Genomic DNA, 9333 nt, shown 5'->3' on the forward strand with positions numbered 1-9333 from the left:
AACTTGAGACCTCTTGGTGAGCAAGAGAATTTTGTACACCATAGCTCACCAACTAAGCTAGGTAGTTGTTGTTACCAAAAAAAAATCTTTAATCACTTAAGGATGTGGTCCATCGATCCTTGTTGGCATTTGGAGTATTCCTTGTACCTCTGGGACAATTGCAAACGGGCTGGTTCTGCATCTCGGTTCAGTTCAGTTCTGATCCATTATTTTTTTTCTGACCCAAAAGAATAATCATTTGTACGGGTGACCAAACGAATGTGTACTTTTAATTGAACACGTCCATCTTGCTCAGAATTTCGTCCTCTTTGCAACCATGGAAAGAAATAGGACCTCTTTACGTGTAAAATTGAAAAAGATTATAGCTCCCGATAGTCCTTAAGGGCCTTGAAAATATAAAACCTGCAAAAAGAGAGTAAAACCCAAGGTAGCTCCATTCTAAATATGTAAAATGCATGTTTTACTACCCTAGATTTCACACATAAATGTGCTCATCACTACTGTAAAAGTAGTGTCATGAAATAACACTGAAGCCCAACCCGCATCCCAAGAATACAGGACCCAACTCTCATCGCAGATAATCATTGGCTTACCACTTCCTTGAAGTCCTTGATAATCTATCAAAGTCATTTGATTCACAATACTAGGAGAAGCAGGCATTTAAGTACATAAAAGATATCAAAATCATGAAATGCATCTAAGGATCAAAGTCATTACTCCAAATGGATAAAACACCAAAACACAGGACTCTATTATACAATAACCGCACAAAATAAGAAGTAATTCCAAAAAGAAATATAACCCTTTTGAATTCAGCTTGAGAGAATAAGGAATTCAACATAATAGATAGAACCAGATACAACAAAGAAGAAAATTGTAGGCATTCAACCTAAAGACCTAGTGGCCCTGCAACATCAGAAATTATGTCTATCCTTTCTCTTCATACATTCAAAATAAAAGATTCCATCAGTTTTGAAATGTCAAAGTAAAGTAAAAATTTCCCATGGCCATCCTTTCCTTAACCCCTGCATCAGCCAGTATATCACCTCTTGATAGTCGATCCATTCCACTATGCATGTCCCCCCCCCCCCTTCTGTTTGTTTGCTCCTTGCAAGACCTAATATAATCCTTGTAGTTCTGATTTTTGAGGACTCCCTACAAAGCCATAGTTCATATTGTCCACCACAAATTGAGAGTTAAGCAATAAGATGGAAGTCCATCTTATGATACCCATATTTGGCTCATAATTGCCATTGCAAAAGAGTAATGTTATAATTTCTTTTCACAGACTTTGATTATAACAAGATTTTCTTTTAATTAATTATGCTTGTTTGATCATTTCTATAACACAACCACTGGACAAATGGAGTACACAGTAACAGTTCTCATTTCTCATTGGGAATTTGGGAAGAAACATGAAACGAGGGTTTCTATTTCCAACTTGCAACATCATACGTATGTAATGCTATACGTGTATAATTTCAATGTCATGTGTGTATCCAATACAATAAATATTTTATTCCAAATCAACATATTAGATTCAAGTCTTTATATCATACTGTCTGAAAAACATCCCTTAAAGGACTCTTATATGGGGTGACCGACCAGAAAACCCCAACCCACATCTATTAAGTTTTCACTCACGCTCATATTTTTTTACTTTTCTCCATCGGACAAAAAAGGCCTTAACAGATTTTGGTTAGGTGGCCTACGATACATAAAAGCATAAGACAATTTCATTAAATGCATTTATTCATATCAAGTGGTGACATTCGATCTCACTTTTCCAACAATCATTATCAATTAGCCAAGACCTCTTTGGCATTACTCATGGAAAAACACATTCTTTCTCGCTTTACTACTTAATTACACTTCTCCAATAAGGTCCTCCACAGGCTCCACCCCACCTACATCTCTCACCAAATCTCATCATACTAAAAATATTTACACTAATAATTTCATGCTTCACGAAGCCAACTCAACAACATAAGAAACCCACTTAGAATAATAAGTACTAAACAACACATATAGGGACCTCACTAATTATTTATACAGAAAAATAAATAAAACTACCTCTGATCCTCAGTTAAACCAATCGATTTGAAAAATAATGCAGCTCTCCCAAGTGCCAAGCAGATTCTTCCTGCTAAGGAGTGACTTGATTCCACGAAAATAAAAATGAATGATATTAATACTGGAAAGCTACACTTATAAAACTAAGATTTCATAGCAAAGTATAGGAGTAAATAATCCTATAATCCTTGATCTATTGAACAACATGCATATACATTCAACTGAAACCCACCAAAAAAAAAAAACTCAAGAAACCATTTTAGAAGAATAAGAGATTTTAAGAAAATGATGACATTGCAAAGGACCCAATAATTTTATGCAAGAATGCGGCAAGATCCAATAACTTCACATCAGAAACATTGATAAATGATCTCATGATAACCAGCCTTGGCAGAATTTGAGAATCTAGAAACCTAATTCTACTTTTGAAAAGCATATCCATCAGAAAGGGAGAAGGAAGTAGGAAACAAAAGACAGACCAAAGGAACAAAACTAAAGAAACAGGCTCAGATATACATATCAGCTCTTTCAATCAAAAATTCTCTGAAGCAGAACTGGCATTTTAAAGCTGTATACTAATCGTCACTGCCCATTTACATAATTCTCCAGAAAACACATACCATATGAAGAATCTGAACATTCGAACAGTCAATGTCCGCTCATATCAAGAAATTCAACCATTTTCATTTATTTACTTCACCGATTACGCACAGAATCTTGGATAAGATCTAATCATTACCAACATTCAGATCTAAGATTACAAAACAAAAAACAAAAACAAAAATGTTCAGAACTTTAGATTGCAGAGATCGATAATATGTCTCACCTGTGGCGAATTACTTTAGAGGCTAAACCATTGAAAAGAGTATAGCCTCCACGTTAACCTAGCCAAGCTTATTATCTGCCTCCATGACAGGCTCTTTTGACTGATTATATATAAAATACAAAAGAGCTATTGGAGAGGCAAGAAATGAACTGGATTGGAAATCAATTTGGAATAAGGATCTAGCCATTGCTTTGACACAGATCAGCCATTGGAAGTATCGAACAAAACTGCAACACTGAATGGCACATTTTAGCACACGCAATGGGGCTTCATCGTCAATGAAGTCTTCGGAGAAGCCCGGGGTGCACTGTGCAGACTAAATAATAGACAGAGAGAGAGAGAAAGAGAGATCGAAATGGTTGAAATTACTAACCCTAACCTAGCAGAAGGTGCACAGCAACTGGTAAACGCTCATGAAGAAGTTCAAGTTGCAGTTGCTAGTGCTTAGGCGCCGCGTTCTCCGATTATATAGGTAGATAAACCCTACTTTCGCGTGTTACTCGGGATTCCGGTTCGATTTCAAGATCAGGGTTTTAAATCTCGGAATCAGCGTCTGAAAATCTGAATCGGTCAAAATCGGTACAAGCCGGTCAGAATTGGAATGAATTTGGGTGGTTTGTTCGGATTGGCAAGTGCCGATTTGAAGTGAATCAGCTAATTTCCCGATTTGATCCGCGAATTTTTTGAAACCCTGGAAACAAAATCGAATGGAACTTCCATATCAGAATTGAATCAGTTTGGTTCGGTCTTGATTTGCATTTTATTCGTTTCCATATTTTGCTCAATATCTCAAAAAGCTTTGTTGGTGCAATGTGATGGAGATTTTATTTCAATTGAAATTTGATTATTAACGTGATCCCTGTTAAGCATCCATAGCTGAATAGTTAAAGCTCCCCACTCATAAATTGGTAAATTCGTAGGTTCACTTCCTCCTGGATGCACGTCCATGGGAACATTCAATAAATCTATTGGAATTTGCTCTGCATTAATGGAATCTCTGTAGAAACGCAACCTTAAAACGATGCAGAAGATAATGGAAAAACAAAACAAACAATGCACATGGATTTTTACGAGGTTCGGCAAGGTTGCCTACATCCTCAGTGAGATGAGATCCTGCTTCACTATCAATAAAGAATAGGGTTACAGCGCTCGTCCTCACACCTCTCAGTATTGCTTGCATTACAGAGAAAGAAAACTCTCGTTACAAATATATAGCGAAAAAACCCTAATCTGAATTAAACTACAATTGCCCTCAAATAAAAAATTCGAGCGGGGGGTTGCGCCCCCCCTACACCCCCTGCTATGCAGGGGGGCCTCCTGCCCCCCTTGCAACCCCCACGACCAGCTAACTGGCTAGCGGGACCGTTGTACTGCCTGTCTAGGTGCTGCACCAGTACTCCCTGGATTAAACTGCAACGGAATACAAGACATCATATACCAACAATCTCCAGCTTGACTTGAATTCTGTTGAGCCTCCTGTAAAGATAACTTGTAGACGTCTTCATCATTGTACCTCATTAGAGGTACAAACCCGCACCTGTTTTGTGCGTCCCTCATCTTCAACAATGAGTAATATTAATCAAGTCCAAACAGGACTTGAACTTCTCTGTAGTAACTGGCTTTGTAAACATATCTGCAGGATTGAGATCTGTATGAATTTTTCTCAAGTGAATACTACCTTCTGACACAAGCTCCCTGATCTTATGAAATCTCACATCAATATGCTTTGTCCTTGCATGAAACACCTGATTCTTTGCAACATGTATGGCACTCTGACTGTCACAATGTAACACTGTACCTCTTTGCTCCAACCCCAACTCACGAACCAGTCTAGTCAACCAGACTCCTTCCTTGGCAGCCTCAACCTCTGCCATGTACTCTGCCTCTGTAGTGGACAATGTAATTGTAGACTGAAGTATCGCCCTCCATGATATAGGTCCACCAGCCAATGTAAACACATACCCTGTAGTAGACCTCCTCTTGTCTAAATCACCAACATAGTCAGAATCAACATAACCTGCCAATTCTGTAAAACTTCCCTTGCCATTGAACATAACACCCATGGTTTTAAGTATCCGTGCATATCGTGCCGTATCGGCCGATACGTATCCGTATCGGTAGGCATCGGCACGATACATACCGATACGTATCATGAAAATTTTAAAACCCTTATGTATCTATACGTGTCCTACGATACACACCGATACACCACCGATACGCACCGATACTCACTGATACGTACCGATACTCTATGAAAAATTCAAAATTTAAGTGAAATGTACGTTTCGATATGTATCGGTACGTATCGGTATGTATCGGTACGCATCGATGCATATCGCTATGTATCGACCGATACACACCGATACGTACCGATACGGTCATAAAATTGCCAAAATGGGTAATTTTTTAGAAAAACATAATTTTTTGAGATGTTTTTGTTCTAAAGTTGCTGCCAACCATTTTTCTCTCTAACTAAAGTGGAAATCAAGGTTGGGAACAAGGATTTTACATTTATGGGACAATTACAAACCTTGGATTCTTAGTGCGATACTCTCAATTTACTATTTATGCATAATACATGTTATATATAACTTTTTTTAACTATTTTTTTATGCAAATGTGTATAAAAAAGTATTTCCTATCCATTTATGTGCTATTTTAGTGTATCTTAACGTATCTCCGATACTATCTTAATTTTGGCCTACCGATACGACGACCGATCATACTATAATCCTTGATAACACCTATATCTTTAGTCTTGCTCAAATATCTGAAGATCCACTTAATTGCATTCCAATGCTCCTTCCCTAGATTACTCATGTATCTGCTAACAACACTGACTGCATGAGACAAATCCGGCCTGCTACAAACCATAGCATACATGAGACTCCCAACTGTGCTAGCATAAGGGACTTGAGACATCTGCTCCACCTCCTCATGTGTTGTAGGGCATTCCCTTTCAGATAACTTGAAGTGGCTAGCTAACGGAGTGCTAACCGGCTTAGCCTTTTCCATATTGAAACGTTTTAGCACCTTTTCAATATATCTCTTCTGAGTTACCCAAAGTTTACCTGCATTTCTATCTCTAAGGATTTTCATGCCAAGGATTTTCTTAACGGCACCAAGATCCTTCATCTCAAATTCAGCACTCAACAAAGACTTCAAAGAAACAATCTCATGTTTGTTCTTTGCAGCAATGAGCATGTCATCAACATAAAGCATCAACAAAATAATGGAATTATCACTTGACACTTTATAATAAACATAACTATCATACTCACTTCTTGTGTAGCCAATCTTCATCATGTGGGAATCAAAGCGCTTGTACCACTGCCGAGGAGATTGCTTAAGGCCATAAAGCGACCTCTTAAGCAGACAAACATGGTCTTTCTTTCCCTGCACCTTGAAACCTTCAGGCTGCTCCATGTAAATCTGTTCCTCCAAGTCACCATGAAGAAATGCAGTTTTCACATCAAGTTGTTCAAGCTCTAAATCATACATGGCCACCAAAACAAGCAGTACCCTGATCGAAGTGTGTTTCACCACCGGAGAAAATATTTCATTATAGTCTATCCCCTCCTTTTGTGCATAGCCCTTGGCTACAAGTCTGGCCTTATACCTTTCACACTCCTTCTCAGATGCTGTCTCTTTCTTACGAAAGACCCATTTACATCCAATGATTTTTCTTCCCTTGGGTTTTTTCACAATCTCCCAAGTCTTGTTCTTCTGTAGAGATTCCATTTCCTCCATCATAGTTGTCATCCATTTATCATGCTGTGCATCACTCAAAGCATCATGGTAGGAAGATGGATCACCTGTACCTACAGTGAGGGCATAGGCAACCATGTCCTCAAACCCGTATCTTATAGGTGCTTTGTGAGTACGCTTCCCTTTATCCTTTGCCACAGTATAGGGAACTTCTACTGCTTCCTGTTGTCCTGGTAAGTCACTTGATGACTCATTCTCTCTTGTTGTTTCTAACTCACCTAACTCCACCTGCACAGTAGAACTTTCTTTATTTTCATCAACTGCTTGTGAATTGTAATTTGACTTCACTATATGAGACTCATCAAACACAACGTCTCTACTAACCACAACTTTCTGTGAACTTGGATCCCACAACTTGAATCCCTTTACACATTTCTTAAAACTAAGAAAGATACATTGCTTAGACTTTGAGTCTAACTTGGAACGTTGCTCACTCTCAACATGCGCATAGGCTGGACAACCAAATATTTTTAGAATAGAATAATCTAATGGTTTTCCTGTCCATACCTCTTCAGGAATTTTACAATCAATCGCCTTTGATGGAGACCTATTGATGAGGAAACATGCCATGTTCATTGTTTCTGCCCAAAATCTCTTGCTCAACCCTGCATTCAGCCTCATACTCCGAACTCTTTCTAGAAATGTTCTGTTCATCCTTTCAGCTACACCATTTTGCTGTGATGTCTTTGGAACCGTGAAGTGATGTGTAATCCCTTCAGCTTTGCACAATTCTAGAAATGGCTTGTATGTGTACTTTCCTCCATTATCTGTTCTCAATTATTTAATTTTCTTTCCTGTCTTCCTTTCTACCTCAGCCTTCCATTCCTTAAATTTAGTGAACACCTCACTTTTATGCTTCATGAAGTAGATTCAGACTTTCCTTGAGTAATCATAAACAAAGGTCACGAAGTATTCTGCCCCACCTTTAGATTTTGTTGTTGAAATACCCCATACATCGTTGTGTACATAATCAAGCACCCCTTTACTCTTATGTTTTGCAGTTTTGAAAATAACCTTGCACTGTTTTTCAAACACACAATACTTGCAGAAGTTCAGTTTACAAGTTTTTACTCCCTTCAACATTTTCCTTTTATGAAGCTCTATCAATCCTCTTTCTCCCATATGCCCTAATCGCATATGCCACAGATAGGTATTATATGTATCAAATACTGCATCTGTAGTCACAGATGCTCCACCTATAACTGTGCTCCCTATGAGTTTGTATAGGTTTCCTGCTAGCTGTCCCTTCATGACAACCATTACACCCTTAATAACTTTGAGAACTCCACCTTCTACTATGTACTTACAGCCATTTGAGTCAAGTGCCCCCAAAGATATTAAGTTTTTCCTTAATTCTGGTACATGTCTCACATCTGCTAAGGTTCTTACTATTCCACCAAATATCTTGATTTTGATAGTGTCTATCCCAATGGTCTTGCATACGGCATCATTCCCCATTAGGACAGACCCACCATTATATGGTTGATATGTATCAAACCAATCCTTATGTGGACACATGTGATATGAATATCCAGAATCTAAAATCCAAGAATCAGAAGGTTGATTCTTACCTGATGATATAGAGAGTACATCTCCATCATCTCCATTTGAACTGTCAGCTACGCTAGCTTCCTCAGATGTCTTATCTACACCTTTCTTCTTTAAGTCCGCCTTTGTCACACCCCGTTCACACTGAATCGGAGCGGTGACCGAGTTAACATCGGTTAACCCAAACCTGCCAGGATCATCAGATACTGTATTCCACCACAGCATACGCACACTAACATAAGTTCATCAGATCAGCGAAAGACTAAGTTTTACCTGTGAATAAATCCCATATACTTGATACCCGAATGGTGATACAATAATTATATACATTTGGGCCCGAAGGCATGATATATACACATAAAGAATAAAATTCAAATATCAAGTATATACAGGAATTCATCAAAACCATCAGAGTACACAGCTCGGCTCGGTATCAAGGCTGGAGCTCAGCTCGGCATCAAGGGTTGTGCCCAGCTCGGCATCACAAGGAAGAGCTCAACTCGGCCTCAGAAGTGGAGCTCAGCACGGCCTCAGAACTGCTGTCCCGCAGCACAGTTCTCGCACGAGCAGTCTACGCCGTGCTCAAACTCCTCAGGGGTCCACCAGTCCTCTTCAGGAAACTAGACTGTGGGACCCACCCCATGCTCCTCAGATGTATGACCTGCAAAATCATCTAAAAGGGGTGTACACGTGGGATGAGCTCACTAGCTCAGTAAGTAGAAAGATGGACCACACAATAGTCCACACATCACAACACATCATATGCACTACATGCCATGCTATACATTTTAAATCACATCCACCTAAGCAACATTACTAAGTCTTTGGTTTTAGTGCTACTACAACCACAGTGCGCGTATACTCCGGGTACGAGCCGCGAACTCCCTCCCGCGATACGCCCATAGGACTGTCGGAGAAGGCTCACCGTGAGTACTCGGAAAAGTAAAGACAATGCCATCCATCGGCTCTCAACAGAAATGTAAATGACTGAAAATAAAGGTGCTGACTCCAGCAATTTAAAAGCAGTACGATTGGCCCTCTTGAATGTACCACCGGGGTTGCCGACTGTCCTACATGACTCGCCGGGCGTAATGCCTAACCGCCACAGTGTCCGACAA

At 39.3% G+C, this 9333-nt stretch overlaps 1 long non-coding RNA gene and 3 other non-coding genes across 4 annotated transcripts; all 4 read right to left on the reverse strand.

The window, feature by feature from the left end:
- Nucleotides 1-1734: 1734 nt before the first annotated feature.
- Nucleotides 1735-3334, reverse strand: LOC122067134. The gene is made up of 2 exons (XR_006136598.1): nt 2900-3334; nt 1735-2157 (listed from the first exon to the last, which is right to left on the reverse strand). It is a non-coding gene; the product is annotated as an uncharacterized LOC122067134 (long non-coding RNA).
- Nucleotides 2573-2667, reverse strand: LOC122067135. The gene has a single exon (XR_006136599.1). It is a non-coding gene; the product is annotated as a small nucleolar RNA Z223 (small nucleolar RNA).
- Nucleotides 2729-2814, reverse strand: LOC122067136. Its single transcript, XR_006136600.1, has one exon. It is a non-coding gene; the product is annotated as a small nucleolar RNA U36a (small nucleolar RNA).
- Nucleotides 3075-3214, reverse strand: LOC122067137. The gene has a single exon (XR_006136601.1). It is a non-coding gene; the product is annotated as a small nucleolar RNA snoR134 (small nucleolar RNA).
- Nucleotides 3335-9333: the final 5999 nt, after the last annotated feature.

This window comes from Macadamia integrifolia, unplaced genomic scaffold (genome assembly GCF_013358625.1).
Source record: "Macadamia integrifolia cultivar HAES 741 unplaced genomic scaffold, SCU_Mint_v3 scaffold2729, whole genome shotgun sequence".
Lineage (NCBI taxonomy): Eukaryota > Viridiplantae > Streptophyta > Magnoliopsida > Proteales > Proteaceae > Macadamia > Macadamia integrifolia.